This window comes from Lissotriton helveticus, chromosome 5_1 (genome assembly GCF_964261635.1).
Source record: "Lissotriton helveticus chromosome 5_1, aLisHel1.1, whole genome shotgun sequence".
NCBI lineage: Eukaryota > Metazoa > Chordata > Amphibia > Caudata > Salamandridae > Lissotriton > Lissotriton helveticus.
Window position 1 is genome coordinate 399,603,188 of NC_136065.1, and position 21,977 is coordinate 399,625,164.

Below are 21,977 nucleotides of genomic sequence, written 5' to 3' on the forward strand. Positions count from 1 at the left end.
TGAATATTAAAATCACTGATTTTTGGCCACTTGAGGGAAGATTTTGAGTTTGACGGTGGGGCAGTCCCACCGTCACCGCCAAACCCGCATGAGAACTGCCATTAAATAATTACTTTTGTTGTCATTGGTGGGCGATTTGTTTGGCGTTCCCACAGTGGTGCCTATAAAATAAGCACCGCAATGGGGACATCAAAAAAAGTTCCATCACGGCATGGACATACTGGAACTTTTGTGCATACACACAGGGGGGCACATGTTGGGCCCCCCATGTGCATTCTCAAGGCGTGAGGCACAAGAGCGCCCTGCAGGGCTTCTTTTCTTTAATCTCCGCCACTGTTTTCATGAAGGAAAGACCACCATGAAAACAGTGGCAGAGATGAGAGTTGTAATATGCTTGGAGGGACTTTGGCAATGCCGGCAAGCCTATGGATGCCTCTTGACCACTGTGCAACTGCCAGTGAATGTTGGTTCCCTGGCAGAGTCGGTGGTCTCAGGCCGGCACGACCGCTAGCGTTGTAATGTGGCAGTCGCAAGACTGCAACCGCCATGCCACCATGAGTCTGGCAGTCCTTGGACCGCCAGATTCATAGTTTGGCCCTAAATGTATTCTGTACTAAGGATATGTTACATGGTACTGCCTTTCTTCAGAATTTGTTTGGTCTTAAATATCTAGGTATTTTTTTTAATACATTAGATATATACAGTTGACATAAATTGCAAACAATTGATATCTACAGTGAAGGAGAAATCAGACAAGTGGTCTTCATAAAACCTATCATGGTGGGGGAAACTTGAGGCCATTAAAATGATAATTTCTCCACAGGTTTTGAATGCATTATCAGTGCTCCCTGTCTCTTTTCAAATTATCTCATTTAAAAACCTAAATAAGATTGTTAGTAAATTAATTTTGAATAATAAAATCCCACAGATGAAATATACATTTTTATATTTGAAGTAAGATTTGGTATTCATGATTTTAAGAAATATTTTTGTTGTTGTAACTGCACAAGGTGTCTATTAGTTTTTAAGTCTGGTTCCTTATCTAACATCTAAATGGGTTTTAATTGTCAAAAATATTATTGCACCCTAACCCTTTCCTTTGCCAGCAATTCTCACTTTATATCTCTAAAAATTGCTTTTTTCTCTAATTTTAAACATAACCAAAATTGCCATATATTATATTGTTGCAGTATTTGGTAACAGAATTGTTTCTTCTAAGAATGTATCCTTGTGGTATAATCTCATGATTAAACTGAGTACACCTCTATCCTGTTGGACAACATTGATTACTGCTGGCAAATTTTACATCTCAGATATTTTCTAAGCAATATGGCTTGTCCATTGTTGATATGCAAATTAAATTTCATATGCCTTCCTCTAAGTAGCATCAATACGTTATCTTGGGTAATGTAATTCTTAATGCTGACAGTTGTTCCACACACTCAATGTTCTGATATTGAGCTCTTCTTCAGTGTTCAGAGAATTTCTGGTCACAATATCTCTAATATGTATTTAAAAAAAATATCTCTACCAATTCTTTCAATTAATCAAAAATATGTTTCTTTTGTAATCTGATTTTAGATTCTGATTGTGTGATGCAAAAGTGGAAAAAGATTTGGTTATTTATGTTTCCAACTGGTTACCTTAATCTATTCGTCAGTCCAACATGTTCATATTAAATAATTGTTGTTGATCTCCCAATATGTTGTATATTACAAACATACTTGAGAAATCAGATTGTTTTAAATTTTGGTCTGATTTTTAGGATAAATGCCCTAAAATGTTTCAGCTTTATACACCTCTTTCTTATGAAATGAGTATAAGCATATCCTCAACTATCTACATTACGGAAAATGATTATGAAATTATTTGATTTTCTAACCTCCTCTGCAGTCAAATATATTACTTTGGATTGGAAATCTGATAATCTACTATCCACACACACCTGTTGGGAATGAATTTTGTATATGTGAAAAGGAATGGCAATTTCTTTTAATAATAACAATAATTCACTGTGGATTAAATCTTTGGTTTGGAAAATACTTGCTGAATATATTACTAACTGCTGATCGTTCCAAGCAATCTTAAATTTGCTAGTCGATATTACAAAAACAGCCCTATATGTGTCTTATAACGAATTGCTTATGTTAGGTTTTATATCATAAACATGCAGTTTACTAATTACTCTTTTCATTTAAATGTATAGTATGATTCGTGATAAACAACATAGTTTTATTGTTATTTTTTGTTTGTTTCTTGTTTCTGTTCATTCTAAACCTCCAAAAAATATTTTTAGCATGAAAATAATGGGTAAAGGACTAGCACTGATTCAACGTAGTGAGCAGCTGCTAAAGCCAATTATCAGAATAGTTTTTTCAAATGTAGACTCTCTAGCCTTTTCACACATCCTAGTGTCCACTTCCATAACCAACCACTCCCAAATATATGCCTGAGACCATGGACAGTTCAACCCTCACTGTACAATGCTTTATTTGGAAGAGAACAGTGGTGGTGGGTGGAGGGTGCTGTTGGATATACTTTAAGTGTTCACTTTGGCAAAGGAACACACCTTGGTGATTTCATTTAAATTGAGGTAGATATTCAGTTAGGTGACGTTCATGGAGAGACTCAATTCCAGTGTGATAACTGCAAACAATGGGAATCTTACCCTGCCTGTAGAGGTGAATGACATAATTTTAATGTCTCTTGGCATTGTGTTATTCAGCCTATGCCGTTTATATTTGTATGAATATGTATTAAAATGTGCATTTCTAATTTAATGAGCATCCCCGTAGACTATGGCTATCAGTGTCTTGCTGTCCATCCAAGTAGCCAACGTTCATCTAGTTAAACTGGCACTCATCAAACTAGACAGTACTTATCGAGCAAGACCAGCACTCATCCAACTAAGCAGCATTCATCCAGCTAGATGCACTCATCCAACTAGACAGCATTTATACTGCTAGATTAGCGCTCACCCAACTAGACAGCTTTCATCCCCATACACCTGCCATAACTCAACTTGACGTGGCAGGGTATACTCAGACATGAGTCCCTTGCTCACTGCTCCATCAGGATTCAAGCAAGCCGGGCCAACAAGGGCATAAATGCCAGAAACCGGTCCCTGGTAGCTTGTATCCTTTCTGGTGAAGAATTGGCTTGGTAGTTTGATCTGCCCTGTTCCCATGATGCACTGGGCCAGGGACAGACTAATTTGCATATAGCCAGGTTCTGAGCTGGGATGGGGCAGTGAGCTAAATAACGGTGATGGATCAAGCCCTGATCTTTGGACTGGGTAAGAGTGGTCTGCTTAATTCAGACACTCTGTTCATCACCACCCCCTTTTCTGAATCGTTTTTGGCCACTATAAGCGTGGAAGGGTATACTCAGACATGAGTCCCTTGCTCACTGCTCCATCAGGATTCAAGCAAGCCGGGCCGACGAGGCTGAAATGCCAGAAACCGGTCCCTGGTAGCTTGTATCCTTACTGGTGAAGAATTGGCTTGGTAGTTTGGTCTGCCCTGTTCCCATGATGCACTGGGCCAGGGACAGACTAATTTGCATATAGCCAGGTTCTGAGCTGGGATGGGGCAGTGAGCTAAATAACGGTGATGGATCAAGCCCTGATCTTTGGACTGGGTAAGAGTGGTCTGCTTAATTCAGACACTCTGTTCATCACCACCCCCTTTTCTGAATAACTCAACTTGACAGCAGGAATCAAGCTGGACCGGCAATCACCCAACTAGACAGTGTCATCCAGTTAGACTGGCACTCACCAAATTAGACAGCGTTTATTCAGCTAGACCGGCACTCACCTAACTAGAGCTTATTCTTTCGGCTCGACTTGCACTCATCCAAGCACACTGCCACTGATTCTGTTAGGCTGCATTCCATCCAGCTATATCAGCTTTAATCCATACAGATCAACTCTCACCTAACTACAGTGAATGTCATTCAACTCAACTGTCATTCATTCAATTAGACCGATTTTCATGCATGTATCAAACTACACTGGCACTCATCTAACTGGATCAGCATTTATCCAGCTAGATCAATATTCATCCAGCTAGACTGACATTATTCTAACTAGACTTAACACATCTAGCTAGATCAACTCTAATCGAAATAAACCTACCCTCATCTACTTAAACTGATATTCATCCAACTAGATCGACACTCATCAATCTAATCTGGGATTCATTCAATTAGAGGGGCATCCATCAAAGAACACAACCACTCCTCAAAAGACACTAACACTCATCCAACTAGAACAGCTTTCATTCAGCTAGATAAACATTCATCCAACTAGACTGGCTTTCTTTCAACTAGAGTGGGCTCATCTAGCTAAATCAACTCTTATCAAGCTAGACGGACCTCATCCACCTTGTCAGGATTCAAAAGACTCAAGAATATTCTACCTGAGAAGTAATAAAGAAGTGACCTTCAAGAGGATATACACTCCAAAAAGTGTTTCAAGGAGCAGAGCTTGGCATCGTCTAAATGCCAAAATGGCCCCTCGTATTTTCAGGTACGCGGTTAAGTTGTTGTACAAGAGAACTTTAGCCCCAAGATTCGATTTAAGGCTCGCGCGTTTGGAACCCACGCACTTCACTGAAGAAATTCAGAAGATATGCACCTTGTCCCTGAAGAGCCTTTTAAGTCAGGTAGTTTCGACATTGTTTTCGTCGGGTTAGGGAATTTGTTATGGAGCCCGTCGGGTTCCCTGCCCTTATTTCTGGAGAGCAGCGTCTCAAATTACTCCCGTCTCAGAGAGCGTGCACTTCGTCTTCAAATCTGCGCATGCTTGTATGCGAGAGACATCGCCTCAGCTGTTCGGAAAGAGTGCAGCCTTCTGGAAAAGCGCGGGATTTGGGAAGCGCATTATTAGGGCCTGGCCTCCCGGATCCTCGCCTCGCCCCCATACTTTGGCCGGGTCAGCCCAATTGGCGACCGGCCTTAGGGATTGCTTTGTGTCACCTGTGACGTGTTTCCGGTGCAGGGAGGCGTGAAGACAAGGGCCTATTTAGACCTCAGGGCCACCAAGTTCTGTCTCTCTTTTTCCTGATCCGGGCCACGTGAGTGACTTTTGTGCGGCGATCCGACCAAAGGGCGGGCAGGCCTGTCGCAAAGGGGTAGTGTGGGTGCGCGGTAGGCAGAGCCGAGTCAGCTGGTGCAGGGGTCGGTTAATCAGGTTACAGAATGCCAGCAAGGGGGCGCAACCAAAAAAGGAAAGACAGTGACCCGATCTCACGCAATTGTTAAAGATAGTGATGGCATAGCTCAGCAGGTATGACGAGAAGAGCGAGGAGGAACAGGGGGGTCAGGCCCCAGAGCCAGACGAGGATCAGGCCCCAGAACTGGGATTAGGGGACCGCCCTTGCAGAACCATTGTCCCTCCCAAATCTGCATTCCTTCCCCTGGTGAAGAGGCCCAGGACGCAGCTGAGAAAAGAAGAGGGTGGGAGTGGAAAGGGTGCGAATGGGAATAAGAAGGGCCATGGGAGCAGGGTACCGGAGAGGCAGCCTCCTGCACCAGAGGCCCCCATAGTACCACCGCAGCTAGTACCAGTGCGCCCAGGACCTAGTGTACCCCTGCAGCCAGTACCAAACGTACCCTCACAGCCAGTACCTATGGTACCCCCACAACCATTACTAAGGAAGCCCCTCAGAGAGTACCTAATGCACCACCACAGCCAGAACCAGAGAATGATGTGGGGGCAATATTGCCTGAGTTTAGGGGAGCCTTGAAGGCTTCAGTGCCAACGCCCAATATCCAAAACCCGGTAGTGCCAGAGAAGGCGCCTGTTATAGTGCCTCCCACACAGAATGGGCAAGGGGAAGGTTTGCCTACACAGGCGGTTACACCAGGTGGAGCGGTTCCTTCTGCCCCTGCTCAACCCGAAGTACCAGCGGCATGGGCTCAGGGCTCCACAGCTAGTATACTGGCCTCAGTGGCAACCCTTTTAACACAGTTGGCAGCACTGGCGGTGAGGAGCAAGACCAGTGGGGCGGCATTGGCACCAGGGGCACCACCATCAGCTACAGAGAGTGAGTTCAGCGAGATTAGTAAGCAGGTGGCTCTCTTGGGCAGAGTACAGGACAAAAGTATAAACATTCCCGTTCAGGCGGTGGGTCAAGCAGCTCCCGCTGAACCAGAGACAACAGTGACCGCGACAGGTCTAAAGCAGTTGGGGGCCAAGATACAGTGTGATCTAAGCCTGGTAAATTGGCAACGCATGTTCCTCTTGACACAAAAGAAAAGAATTGGAAGGGAGAATTCAAAGGTATATTCTCCTTAATCGGGCCAAAGAGAAGGGAGATTGAATTTAAAGAGAAAGAGGGGAGGGAAGGTTCTTTCAAAGACAGGAAACCAAGGGTGGAAGAATCAATTACTAATTGGATGTTCGTTTTTCATGTTTTTACAACTGTGGTGTTAGAAAAGAAGCCTGAACTGGCAATACCTCTGATATACTATGCAAACAAGATTCTGAAGGCTCATACAGTGTATGGTGGCATGGCCTGGCTAGATTATGATAGGGACTTCAGATGGGCAAACGTTGAGGACCCAGATATGGGGTGGGATCAGACAGAGGTCAATGTGTGGTTAGAAAGCTTAAATAACAAGGCACAGAACATGAATCAGTCCTTTTGGACCTCTCAGGGTGGGTCAGAGGAGAAAAAGGGACTTGCTGGGCAACGTGTACTTGGCCTACTCTGGCATGTAAGTTCAAGCACGCCTGCGCATTCTGCGGTCACCCCTCTCACCCCGAGTTTAAGTGTATTAAAAAATCAAAAGAGAGAGGTAGGAAGCACAAGCCATCGCAACAATAAGTTACCCACACCAGTGGATTTAGGGAGGCTGATTTTTTGGCTGAATCAATACCCAGATAGGATGGCTGCCAAGACTTTGTATCAGGGCTTTTCCACGGGCTTTCACATTCAAGCACAAGGGGTACCTCCTGTAGATCATTATAATAATTTATTGTCATCGCGCATGCAGCCCAGAGTAGTGTCACAGAAGGTTGAGAAGGAATGGGCTTTGGGTCGGGTGGCTGGCCCGTTCTCTGCTCCCCGTTGCCGGGTTATGTTTGTTCACCGCTGGGAGTAGTTCCTAAAAAGGAGCCAGGCCAGTACAGGATGATTCATAACTTATCGGCGCCGAATGCCATAGACCCATCCTTGTGCTCTGTGACTTACTCCTCCTGTGATATGGCACTACAGAAGCTGCACGATCTAGAGCAGAACGCCTTCATGGCAAAAATGGACATTGAGTCCGATTTCCGGCTCCTGCCTGTTCACCCTGATGATTATCACTTGTTAGGTTTCCAGCTCAATCACCAGTTCTACTATGACATGTGTATGCCAATGGGGTGTGCAGTGTCGTGCAGATACTTTGAGATGTTTAGTTTTATGCTTCAGTGGCTGTTTACCTCCAGGGGAGGGCGTAGGGACATTGTACATCATTTGGATGATTTTATGGTCATGGGCCCTGCGACCTCGGGTGAATGTGCTCAAGCGTTGGGCAACTAGTTGCCATGTTTGAAGAATTCGGAGTGCCATCGGCGCCTGGTAAGACCGTAGGTCCTGCAACGTGCATGTCTTTCTTGGGGATTGAGATAGACACAGTGGCGGGGAATGCAGGTTGCCAATGGACAAAGTGCGGGCCTTCTCCCAAGCAATTGATTCAGCATTGGCAGGAGCTAAAGTAACCTTACACCAACTCCAGGTGTTAGTGAGTCAGTTGAACTTCGCCCTTCAGATCATCCCGATGGGGCGCCCCTTCTCAAGGTCAATAGCACGGGCAATGATGGGGTTGACTCAAAAGCACCATCATGTTCGTCTGCAGTCAGAGGTGAGGGAGGAACTGAGAGTGTGGCGCAGTTTCTTGAGCGATTTTAATGGTAAGGTGGTATGGCCTGCACCGCCAGTTTCTAGAGCTAACTTGGGCTTACTCACGCACTCAGCTGGTAGTGTAGGTTTTGGAGCAATTTTAGGGTCCCGCTGGTGCAGGGGCGATTGGCCGACCGCATGGCATGACAGCGGATTGAGGAGTTATACCCAATCGTGGTAGCAGTAACTATTTGGGCTGAGTTCTTTGAGAACAAATCTGTGGTATTCTGGTCAGACAACATGGGAGTAGTGGAGGCTATCAATAGGCAAGGGGCTATGTGTAAACATGTTCTGAGGTTATTGAAACATTTAGCGCTTGCTTGCTTGAGGCTGAACCTGCTGTTCAAAGCGGCACATATTCCAGGTTTGGAGAATCAGGCTGCTGATGCTTTGTCTCGCTCCAAGTTGCAGGATTTCCGGAGGTATCACCCACAGGCAGAGGATCAGATAACAGTGTTCCCGACATCTCTGTGGAGGATTGGAGCCCTGCTTTAGCGGGGCTGGTAGGTGCCTCACTGAGTGAACGCACTAGGAGAACTTACCAACAGCACTTCAAGTCATACAGGATGTTTGTGCAGTGCGCCGGGATAGTGGGCCTTTTTTCTGCAGGGGGAATATGCGGTTGCTTGCAAGCGTTAAAGGATCAGGGCAGGCCAGTCTCTTATGCTAGGGTGCACGTGACCGCTGTAGGATTCTAAGGCAAGTTAGCAGGTGAGCACGACCCAAGCACAACATTCGTGGTTAGGAAAGCCCTGTCAGGATGGGCCAGGTTGGAGGGGGTCAAAAGGGTCAGCAGAAGGCCCCTAGACGTGAAGACGCTCAGCGACATTCTTGTGTCTCTGCGCACGGTATGCCGCTCAGCATAGGAGAGCATCCTATTTGGGGCCGCTTTCTCCCTGGCCTTTTATGGGGCCTTTCGATTAGGGGAATTGCTGGGGACCTCCAAGTCTGATCAGTTAGGGTGGCTGCAGCTGCGCAACGCCAGACTAGTCCGGGTGGATTGGTAGTGACCCTTAGGAAGTCAAAAATAGACCCATTGGGGAAGGGGACCACGATTCAACTTAGTCCTGCACCTGGGGCAATAATCTGCCCAGTAGCTTTGATGGAGTCATACTTGGCGATCCGCCCCGTAGGTGTGGGGCAGGCTCTGTTCAAACATGAACAGGGGGATTGCCTGTCCCAATATCAATTCAAAGCAGTTTTTGAGCGGGCATTGGCAAGTTTGGGATTGAATCCATCTGGCTATTCGTCACACTCATTTAGAATTGGTGCGGCGACTTTAGCACGGGCGCCGGCCTGCCAGCAAAGGCAGTGAAGAGGGTTGGGAGCTGGCCATCAGAGTGTTTTAAGCGTTACATGCGGCCCAAATTACTGTAAGAGGATACGCAGATTTGTTGAGATGCCCATTCTGACTTTTCCATTTCTTTCCCCGTAAATTAGTTGGCCCGCGAAGGTGGTATGGTTGTTGGGGCACTCGTTCTTACGGCGCGCCACGGACCGGTTACAGCAGCAGCGAGTGTAAAAACCACTGGGTCTGAAAGGGATGTCGTTCCTGTGGCTTGGCGTTGGGGGCTTGCGAATCCGGCAGCTGCGGCAGCTGGTTGAGGAGACAAGAGCACACGAGGGACAGCAGTCACCGGATTTAGTTACTTTGCATTTGGGTGGCAACGACATGGTTGATCGGGGATGCCTGGCAGTCAGAGAAGCTATATTGATGGAGTTTGCATGGCTGGGGCACGGATAGCCGGGTCATGTATGATACCACACCGGACATGTGGCGCTGGAGTAAGATCACGAGCCTTGAATGTGTCAGTAAGGTGACTCAATGGGGAATTGGCCAAGCTGTGCTCAGGACAGGGCCGCTTGTGTCATATACCGCACCGGATGATCACAGGGGATGTGATGTTTCACCATGATGGTGTACATTTATCAAACATTGGAACGGACGTATGGATCAAAGAAATATGATCTTTCGTGCAGAACTTGTTTTGTGGTGGGTAGGGTGAAGGACCTGCGGGCCCTGGTCAACCTCGTGGCGGAAAAGAGGCCACAGAACATTGACTTGCAGGGTTAAGGGAAGTCCTCCTTACGTACTCCCTAGGCCAGCACTGAGGGGAGAGACAGTAAGCTCTCCGCAGGGAGAATGGGGTCACCGGCTGGGGAGGAAAGGGCGCAGGTCACAAACTAGGGCATGGGGCAGCGCCCCCTGGTTATTCCCTACGAGCCTCCTTGGCAGCCTGGTGGTACAGGGGTGGGTCGCAAAAATGGCAGACATGGACCAGAGGGCTGGGGATCCCTGCTCAAGGACGCAGGTGGTTGCGCCTTGCGTGGTTCTCAGATTAGGAGATGCGAGCCAGAGGGTCTCTTGGTGCTGGAGCAAATTAATATTTCATAACCGGTGCTTATGATATTTGATGAAGAATGTCGATATTAAAAGTGTAAATATTAATACCATAGATGTATAATATATAAATGATTTTTGTTGTGTTTATGATGGGGAACAACCTTTAGAACGCAACTTTTACAACGCACTACCATTACAACAAAACTTTTACAACGCAACATCCATTACAACGCATGCATTTACAACGCAATAATTACAACGCATGACACTACAACGCACACCACTACAACGGATGTCATTACAACGCAGTCTTTACAATGCATACCATTACAACGCATAGCATTACAACACATAGTACCCCTACACTATCCAACACTTACCCTACTGTTGCACCCTCTGGAGATAGAATAGTAATTTTTACCCCTACACTATCCAACACTTACCCTACTGTTGCACCCCCTGGAGTTAGAATAGTAATTATTACCCCTACACTATCCAATACTTACCTTACATGCAAAGTAATATTATGCGTTGTAATGGTATGCGTTGTAAAAGTAGTATGCGATGTAAGGGAATACGTTGTAAAGGTAGTTTTTAAAAGTTCGTTGTAAATGCATGCGTTGTAATGGAATGCGTTGTAAAGGATGTTGCGTTGTAAAAAATGCGTTGTAAAGGTAGGCGTTGTAAAAGTATGCGTTGTAACGTCATACATCCGTTTATGATTGTTGATGAAATTAAACATGGCCAATGTATACCCACTCTCTTGAAGTAGCAAGTATTGATTGTGGGATCGATCACATGAGAGCGGGGCGGGGGATCATCCTGGGGGGTCCGGGTCCTATTGAGTGTCAGAGAAGTGTTCCAGTGGCACAGGAGACTCCCTTCAGCCTTTCAGTTCCATTTATCTTGATCATTTTGGCTGTTTCGGAGTTTTTAGTTATCAAAGCTAAGTGAATTCATTTTTTCCTGTACATTGTTAATAACAATACAACTTTATGAAGAATTCTGATGATTGACAGGTAAACTCACCGATTTTCTTTCTCTCATTTATTTCTGAAAAAGAAAAAGACAAAGCATTATTGTTATAACATGTTTCTATGCTTAACATTTCAGTGTGCATAATTATCTCGAATTTTCTGAGAATTTAAATCACACAATAGATGAGAGGCAAAGGTCAAGGACAGAAGGGTAGGTAGAAAAAGTTTTAGAGTATTGAGAGAAAGAATAGTAAATAGGTGGAATATTAGAACAAATGTTGTATATTCGCTTTTTCAGTCTCCTTTAGGTCTGTCACAAACTTCCTCACCAACCAAGAATACGAGAGGTACTACGAGAGGTCAAAAGGAACCAGTGAGCCTTGGCAGTCTCTTCTCTGTATATTATTTTGTCCCAAACCCCTTTCCCCCTTGAGCCTGCTGGACACCTGATTATACTAAGTGGGTGTCTGGCGGAGTTTGGCGTGGAATTGGGATCAAGCAGCATTTGCTCCTGTGCAAGTCAAGGTGAGAGTCTTCCTGACACACCTACAGTAACATTCATCGAGCAACACTCATCTAACTAAACTGGTATTTATTCAATTAGACAACCTTTTTTTCAAGTACACCAGCACTCATCCAACTACACCAATGCTCAATCAACTAGATCAGCATTCCCCCAACAACATCAAAACGTCTGACATAAGGGGATATACTAGCACTCGCCTAAATACATTGAGATTAATCTAACACACAGACAGTTATCCAAAAACTGTCACACTCATGCACACACACCTAAGGCTTCAGGATAGAAACCTAGTCGTAGGGGTGGGCGGAACTGCGGAGTTTCATTTCATGGAATTCTGCAGGGTTACATGAAAACTCAGCAATATTCCGTGGAGTTACGAGGACAGGTGGAAATCAGCAAGTTGCTAAGATCATGCTGATTGTTAGTGCTGGGATGTTGCTCCACACTGAGAAATATGTGCAGATGGCACCACACGGTGTGCCAGAGGGTGCTGCTTCTCAAGTTGGTTTTGCTGCCGCTCAAGTAGATTTTCTACTCGAGCAGCAGCTTTCCCATTGTGAACGGTTGTAACCAGGCCCGGACTGGCCTTTGCGGGTACCGGGCAATGCCCGGGTGAGTCGTATGGGTGAGGGCCGGTTTTGGGCCCCTGGGGCCGTTTTTGTTACAGGGTTGTTTTTGCAGCAAAGCTGCAAAACCGGCCCTGTAACAAAATCGGCCGTAAACTGGCCCTGGCAAAGAGCACGGTCGCACCCCCAACCTCCCCCAGGGGAGGGAGGCCGAGCACTTTGCCAGGGCCGGTTTTGGTTCCCTGTCCGGCCCTGGTTGTGAGTGACCACCCTTGTTGAGAAAATCTCGCCGGGTGTCCCCCTAGCTCCCGAAAATCATGCTATTGGGATGCCAATTCTTGGTTGCCAACCTACCGTTGGCGAGTACTGCACAAGAAAAAAATTCACCATGTGGTGGTTAGCAGAATTTGCCCGGAACTCTGCATTACCTGCGTAATGCCTAGTGGCCAAAACCCTGTCAACTCCAATGGCAGAGCTACATTTTTTGCCTACCCCTAGCTAGTAGGCAGGTTCCACTGATCTCGCGGGAGTGTGGGACTTGAGATGACTAGTCTGCTGCAGGATGCACTGTTTGTCTCTGACTGCAACATGAGGGAGCATGGCAAAGAGGCAAGCAAGCAAAACCCGTGCCTGGGAGGAGCTTGACCCAGGATATCTGGCCAGTGTGTGAGACCCTCCAGGCTTTTCCTACAGGTTCTGTTGGCACAGAGGATGATGATTTCATGTGTGCCCCTCACAAGTCTGTGATACTGGACTCTGCCAGGATTCCATAGTTCCTTTGACACCCCAATGGTAGCTGAGGTCCAGAAATCAAGGACTGGCCCATGAGAGTTGGTGTGAAAGTTGGGACTAATGCAAGGTAGCACAGCCTATCACAGTCACCATTGGCATATGTCCATTCAGAATTTTTCTTTTTAAACATCACTAATATATTATAGACTTAGGCCTTATTATGACTTTGGTGGTGCGGGCCGCCATGCCCGGAATCCAGGTCAGGTGGTCGTGTGGCGGCTGGCCCACGGCAGTGCCTGTTTAACGGTTCATAGGAGAGCTGTAAGGGGGCACCGCAATGGGGACACCATTGCAGGTTCCTGCAGGGCATGGACTATCAAGTCCATGCCCTGCAGGAACTGGGGGTGCATGCAGACAGGGGGCATACCATGTGCCCCCCTACATGCATTCCCTGTAGGGCCCTCTTTCTTTACTCACCACCACACTTTTCATGGCAAGCTCCCCGCCATAAAAACCATGGCAAAGACGAAACTAGTAAGCATATGGCGGCCTCAAGACCGCTGCAACACCGCCAAGGGTCTTTGGTCCCTGGTGGTTGCAATGGTGCCAATGCGGTCCAACCGCTCAAGTCGTAATGGTGCAGTCAGACCTCTGGAGCTGCGGTGGCCACAATGCCACTGTGGCTATGGCGGTTCGATGGACCACCGTAGTCATAGTAAGGCCCTTAGATTACCTCATTGACTGCTCTATTTATGTGTGCATATCATATATAGGCAAGTCATGGACATGAGACACAAAGATAACAGCTCAAATTCCAAATCTGGCATAAAGAAAATGGCTCTTTATAAAAAGGAAGTGGGAAAAAGAAAGAAAGAAAGAAAGAAAGAAAGAAAGAAAGAAAGAAAGAAAGAAAGAAAGAAAGAAAGAAAGAAAGACAGAAAGAAAGTGGGAAAAAGAAAGAAAGAAACAAAGAAAGAAACAAAAAAAGAAAGAAAGACAAAGAAAAAAAGAAACAAAGAAAGCGAAAGGAATTTAACTATGATCCATAAATAATTATAGAGTGCAAACCACTGCCTAACCCCTTGATTATGACCATTAAAGCCTCACGCCCTCCTCTGTGCTATTCCAAACTCCCATCTCTCACCCTTTTTAAAAGAGAACAGTGCAGCGGCTATTGAAACGAATCCAGTGCAGCAGTTACTGAAACAAAGCCCCCATCTCTTAACCTCTTTAAAAGAGAACAGTGCTGCAGTTATTGAAACAAAGCCTCCATGTCTCTCACAAGCACATCCCCAATCATGTTATATAAAACGACACAACAATCCTCAGAAACCTTCATATTCAATGTGTGTGGTGTTGCTGGCAGGTGCTTAGCTTCGTCAGTAATATGTAAATTGTTAAGTACATTAAGAGAAGAAGGATTCGGGGGGGGGGCTTAAGAGGCAGTGAGAAAAGAGAGGAGTGCAGATTGTTAAGGGTACTTAAAACACAATAGTTTTCAAAATAACCAAGTTTTAAGATGAGACAGAGAGCGAGATGTATTCTGTTGTCAGTAGGAGCATGTAAAACTTCTGGGTGAAATCCTACAGATACCTTACCATACCTGACTGAAAGCACCTGTGCCCAACTATTTACTACAGAATACATTTTTGAGTGGGTGTAAAAACCCAACTCCCCCCCCCCCACACACACACACACCACCAGAAGCTGATCTGCCACGTACAGCAGAGTTAGATTGAACAGACACCGACAACAATTTAAATGAGCTAAAATAACACATGTGAATGTTGGAGGTCTGTAGCTATATACTGTATGTGCCCCTGATATAGAAGCTACATATCACATCTGAACAATGTGTCCAGCGCTGTAAATGAAGGGTGTGAGATGAAGAATGGTTTAGAGTAGGTCAGAGATAGCAGAGAGGAGCTAAAACTATCCGAGAAACACACTAACCGGGGAGGAACATGGGGGAATCTCACTGTGACGAGATGTGACCTATGACACCTCGAGCACGCGGTTTGTCCTCAACGCGCATAACCTACACCAGCAATCACCCCCGAGGTGCAGCGTGGACCACCCATGCCAATACCTGCGGCATCAATCACACAATTACATGCATTTACAGGCAGTTGCAGAGGTCAACCTGTTCCAATCGACCTCACGCATCCTCACGAATACGGTAAGAGCACATAGCCTGCCAAATGCACTTGTCATAAGTTTACAGAAGAAAGTCAAAATGTGCAATTCAAAACTAGACCAACAAGGAAAGAGGGGAAAACGAAGTATACATAAAGAAGGGAAGTAAGGAAGAGGAAGGGAGGGAGAACGACTGGAGTCAGGAAGATGGAGAGGAGAAAATGGTTATCAAAGGAAGAAAGGAAAAAGAAAAGAAGGAACGCAGAAGACATACACAAGTTAGGTATACAGGTGAAACATATGGTAGACATGGAGACCGTGAAACGAAAAGAAACCAGTAAGGAAATAGAATAGGAACGTAAGAGAGAAGGGATTAAGAATGCAAGAGATGAAGAAAGGAAAAAATTGAAACAAAAAAAAGGTGTGGAGATAGAAACATGTGGAAAGAAAGAAAGAAAGGAAGAAAGAAAGAAAGAAAGAAAGAAAGAAAGAAAGAAAGAAAGAAAGAAAGAAAGAAAGAAAGAAAGAAAGGAAGAAAGAAAGAAAGAGCTGTACTGTCTGTCAAGCAATGCCCCATCCATTGTACTTCCCCCTCCCCAACATAAAAAGCCCCCCTCCCCCATGGTCAATGAAACAAAGGTCTTATTTCTCTCACAAGGACAGATGGTGCACGCGACGCCGAAATATATTATAAAACACAAGACGAATCCATGAGAATACGATAATGTGGAAAGGTGGAGTGTGTGGGGGGTCTGAAGCTTGTGCTGGGGTCGGGGGTTTGGAGGGAGGGCGTTGTCTGGCATCAGGTGGTCCCAAACATGAGGCGTGTGGTGGGGGTGGGGGCTTTGACTCGTGCTGTAGACCCCAATTACACGAGTAATGGCAAATATGACTCCCTCCCCCCACCCTGTATCCCCCACCCCTCCCCCGCTCTATACCCCCAATCTATACTCCATGCACACACAGCCAAGACAAAGGGATGCATTTAGGCGCGAAAATGCTCCTCGGATAGACGCAACGCAACAGACTTTGCCAAGCGCGAGCAGAGCATCGGTGAGCGCGCACTTAGGACCCGGCCCCCCGGCCCCCGCCCCTTACCTTTCTAGATAGGGGCGGCCGGTCTGCCCCAATGGGCGACCGGCCGCTTAGCTCTTCCGGGGCAGGTGGACGCATTTCCGGTGCGACAGTGGGCGGAGCTTGGTGACCTATTTAGGTCCTAGGGGCAGGGACCCCGGCCTCTCCTTCCTCTGTTGCACCGGATCGGTGGCGGCCTCCCAGAAGCGTCTCCCTCCTACATCCCCTTTGTATAGTTGTAAACTTTCCCTCGTGCATAGTTTTAAACTTTCCCTCGTTCGGAGTTGGGAGGCCGGAGGTCCAGCACAGCAAGCGCGTGGTGGAAGACGACGAGGAGGAGAAGCGCGTCGGGTTGCAGCCGTCCATCTCGCCAGGTAAGGAGTCGGGTGTGCCGGGGGGCCTGTGTGCGGCCGCGGATTGCGTGGGTGGTGTCCGGGGCGGACGATGATAGTGAGTCTGCTCTGGCGGTCCGCGGCTGCCGACAGGGCTCCTGGGTCTGCAGGCTCCTTCTTGGTCGACGTGGGCGGGCTGAGGAGAGTGGGGAATGCTCGGTGTTCAGGGTGGAACAGGGGCTAAATAATGTTCAGGATACAGCTTTCTCGGAGAGACCCCGATACCGTCCATCTGCCTTCCGCTGTGGACTTCTTTCTGACTCAGCGTGTCATGGGGGTTATGTTATTCACATGCGAGTAATTCCCGTTAAGGGCACAAGTTAGAATGGCATCAGGTTGGCGTAAAGAGGCACTATATGAAAGGATCATGGGGTACTGCGGTGGCCGTTTCCTGGTAGTGGCCGTCTTGGTAAAAAGGCCCGAGGGTTCAACCTCCAAGCTCCCAGTAACAGCCAAGATGCGTCTGGCCCCGGGGTCACTGTTTTAATTTCTTTTCCTTGCACAAGTGGGTAGTAGAGGGGTATTAGAGGGCGAGTCATGTGTCTTAGGATTGAGAATTAGGCCGGAGGTAAATATTTGGTGTGTACATGCGTAGCAGAGATTCTGTGGGGCCTACTCAGCCTTTCATCTTCGGCCGTCCAAAAAAGGCGCCTATAGTGGGTTAATTTATTTGCGCGAGTGTTTTCGGTGGTATTGCTGGCGTGGAGGGTGTTCACCATGAGGGGTTAGGCGAACAGCTCCTGGGAGGCCGGGGGATTTGTCGCGATGAGTTGGCGCGTTGGAGAGTGCTGCTGCGGCCTTGTGTTGGGTGTACCCTCCCTCTGAGGAGGCGACATGGACGAAATTAGCAGCAGACTATATGGGGGTAGCTAGAAGGGTGGCACGACACTCCTACATTCAGCAACTATTGGTTTGGTGAGTCCACGTGGGCCGCGATCGAAGTATTTGAAGGCTCAATCGAGAGCAAGTTTGAGGTGATGCAAGTTACAGGAAGATCGTACCGGTCGCTTTGGCAATAACCCCCCCCCCCCCATGTATATACTCGGACGAGCCAGTGGGCCTGGAGTGTACATTCGCTGTTTCTTATGCTGAAAGCTGCAATTTTAGAACCTGTGTGTTTTCAATTATTGTGGTGTCTGGATTTATGAGCACAGGCAATGGGTCCGATCAATTGGGGACCATGTTTTAGGTAACGGGTGTCGATCACGTGAACTAGTGTATACGAGCCAGTGGGCCTGGAGTGTACATTCGCTGTTTCTTATGCTGAAAGTTGCAATTTTAGAACCTGCGTGTTTTCAATAATTGTGGTGTCTGGATTTATGAGCACAGGCAATGTGTCTGATCAATTGGGGACCATGTTTTAGGTAACGGGTGTGGATCACGTGAACTAAGTGTATACCGCACTCCTGCCAGGTTCCGTCAGGTAGGCACGATTAGGGAGGTAGAAGGAGAAATCATAGTTTTAAAGTATGGGTAAACAGGTGCGCATGTTGCAGATGGCGGAATTTCGGTGATTCAGGGGGCCATGCTGCTGGTACGCCATCTTTTAATTGCCCGGGAGGAGTTTAGTTCCTCGCCTGTTAAATAATTCCCCGTAACTCGAGGGGAGGGACTTGTTTCACTCGCCAATTTGGCATGGCCGCGGGATAACTCACGGTTGGTGGGGCAGACGGCCTCGGCGCGCCTGGCCAACATGGCGGGCACGGATAACAATCCAGCGTCCGAGTTAGGAGAAATGGACGATTTTAAAGAGTCCTATTGAGCAGAAAGCGGTTTAATACCAAATTTCGTGAGGACAATAACAACTCGGAGGCACGTGGTGTCATGAAGAGTTAAAGGTACAGGCACTGGAAGTGGAAGTAGAGCGCAGGATAGGCTTGGGATGCAATGATAAAAAATGCAATTATAAAAATGCCATAAGAATAGTGAAGTCTGTCTCTAGGCCCGGCCCACGAGAGCGATGTGCCTGGCTGGTGCCCAGGAGGAGGCGGGTCCACCTGTGCAGTGTGAGGCTGTCCTACTCTCCTCTTTACGAGTAAATGGAAGGAATTCACATGTCCTTCGCAAAGGTCAACTTTGATTTGTCCGGGTACCTAATAACTGAAATATGACCCTGAAGAAGTTTTAAGTGAATAAAATAAACACCTTGGGTCCGCGGAAAACCACCATCACACTTTCCTCTGCTCTGCACCTATGTTCGGGGATAGTTTCAGCCGAGAGGTCCAGGGTTGAATGGGCACACAGTCATTACTCTAACAGCGTGGTGCAGGCAATGTAGGCAATGTGTGTACGTGCGTTAAAAATTTTGTGCGCATGAGTGTGACCGTTGCTCCTCATTTTGTGTTTAAATCCCAAAAAAGTTATGGCTGCATGGTTTTATACCCCGTTGGTTGGGGATTTCATTGTCACTTCCCAGACACTGACCCTGGGTTGCCCACGTGTGAAACGCGCTTCATAGGTTTCAGGAAGCCCATCATTACACATTCTTAGCTCACGCATTTACTACAGTTTTTGTAAACAATCTGTACCTTGAAGACACTCCTGTTAACAGGCAAGGAGTGACGAATTATCTCTTTGGTAATTGTGGTTTTGACAATTTTAATGAAACTGGACTGGAGTACAGTGATCTTGGTGTCTGTATATATAAAAATTTCGGTAATCGGATCTGGACATAATTAAGGGCAATGGTCTGGTTCACATCTTGCGCCCGATGGCCGGGTTCTGTTGGTAAGTGCAGATGGTGTACAGACTCACGATAAGACCGGAGAGGAACATAATGGGAACAGATTCTCGTGAGCAGGCAAGTCCATATTGGTCGTTATTGGGTATGGATTAGGAAACAAAGGGTTCATGAGGGGCAGAACGTTCAAGAGTTGAGGTTCAGATAGCCACAAGGGACTCCGCAACGACTGTGGGCAGGGTTAATTCTTATCCTAGCGCAAAATGCCCGAGGCAGGCTTTCACTGCTACCGCTCTGTTGGACCTAGATAGGGCAGGTGTGCCCCCCCCCCCTTACCATCGAGTAAAGAGGTTTATTGCTAGGGCGTGAGAAAAAGGAGGATAGCGCCATTTGGGTACCGTACATAGTAGTCTCAGTTGCTTATAATTACTACCTGTGAAGGAGGCCAGAGTTGGGTAGATAAGAAGCGGCGGGTAGTTCACTTATACCCCATACTGGTCCGTCAGGTTGGGTTAGCATAGACTAGGTTTGGTAGACAGACGGCCTCCTGGCGCCCCCCCCCCCCCTTCAAATACATGGGGCTATCCGGGCCAGCGAGCGCACAGGGTCACTTGAATTTCCTGGTTCTTAGCATCCCCGGAGCAGGACATCCCTAGCCCCCCAAGATCATGGGAACTGGACAATACCTGTCCCCCTTTCACCCTTGCTCACTTAGTTTGTTTTAGGAATACACGGAATAAAACGGGCTGAGCGTTTCCATATGAATGCATAAGAACATTTTCCTCGGGGCGCTCAGCTGGAGTCTGGAGTGGAACAGGCAAGGGGTTGTTTAGTGGTGTGTTGGCTGTTGGTAGCAGTACCAGTGCAAGCTGTTGGGATTAGCATTAGCGGGACTGGGACTGAGCGTGTTGGGATACTCGGCCCTCCCGGACAGGATAGGTAGGGCAACGTTCACGGCAGAGGCAGGCTTACCAGACAGCACTGCGAATAGGTGGGGCGCTGGTCGTCCAGCGGTGGCACGAGGCCCATTTGGCCAGAATGGTTGTGTCGGAATGCAGATGTTTTGCCAATGACCATACTTGACTTTTCTATTTCTCTCCTGCTCAATAGTGTGCCCGCGAAGGTGGTGTGGGCACGGGGCACTCGTCCATGCGTCAAGCTGCGAAGCGACTATGGCAGTGGCGGGTGGCATGGCCGGTAGGCCTGAAGGGAACAGGGTTTCGGTGTGGGGTTGTGTCAGAAATGCCGATGATTTGCCAATGACCATACTTGACTTTTCTATTTCTCTCCTGTTCAATAGTGTGCCCGCGAAGGTGGTGTGGGCACGGGGCACTCGTCCATGCGTCAAGCTGCGAGGCGACTATGGCAGTGGCGAGTGGCATGGCCAGTAGGCCTGAAGGGAACAGGGTTTCTGTGTGTCGAGGCGGGCGGCCCCAGGAAGGAGCCGAGAGCCTGGAATGTCTCGGTGAGGCGGCTCAAAAAGGAATGGTCCAAGTCATGCTCAGTGTGGGGCCGCTTGGGTAGCACTCTACTCGAAGGGGCTACGGTAAGGTGAGGTATCACAAGTTGAGAGGTGACCAAGGTGGGCTCGGTAAAGGGCCGCTGGTTTCACTTCTTGCACCAAATGGATTCACTTGAAGGGGCTCCGGTAAGGTGAGGTATCACAAGTTTGGAGGTGACCAAGGTGTGCTCAGTAAAGGGCCGCTGGTTTCACTTCCCGCACCGAATGGATTCACTTGAAGGAGCTCCGGTAAGGGGAGGTATCACAAGGTTGGAGGTGACCAAGGTGTGCTCAGTGAAGGGCCGCTGGTTTCACTTTCGGCACCGAATGGATTTTCCGGTGAGGGCTGAGCCCCAGGATTAGGGTCTTTCTTTCAGAGAGCAGGTGGGGAAGGTGACGGACTTGTGAGCCCGGGTCACCTTTGTGGCGGTAGAAAGACCTTGGAACAGTACAATTGACCGACGGAATGGACGGGAGTCCGCCTTGCGTACTCCCTAGGCCAGCACTGAGGGGGGAGACGGTAAGCTCTCCGCTGTGAAATAGGGCCCCGGCTGGGGAGGCTAGGGCGACAGGTTACGAGCCTCCTGGGTTCCTGGTCAGCCTGGTGGTCAGAGGGTGGGCCCCTGGAGAAGGCGGACAAGGATCAGTGGTTGGGAGCCCACTCCTCATGGGGCGCAGGTGGGTTCCACCTCGCGCGGATGCACGGCATGGAAGAGGGGAGCCAGAAGCCCCCTTAGTGCTGGAGGATTAGAATCTTAATCTGGCGGAAGAAGATCAAGAAGTCAAGAATCAAATTATGTTGATAACTGTAGATAATGAATTTTGAAATGCCTTGTCATGTTTATGAAATGGAAAATATTAAACATGGCCGTTTTACACCCACACAAATCTCTGTTGATGATTCTCTTGTGGGTTATCAGGTTTAGGGGGGGGAGCGGGGAGCATGCTGGGGGATCCGGGTCCTATGCCAAGCGCGAGCAGAGCATCGGTGAGCGCGCACTTAGGACCCGGCCCCCCGGCCCCCGCCCCTTACCTTTCTAGATAGGGGCGGCCGGTCTGCCCCAATGGGCGACCGGCCGCTTAGCTCTTCCGGGGCAGGTGGACGCATTTCCGGTGCGACAGTGGGCGGAGCTTGGTGACCTATTTAGGTCCTAGGGGCA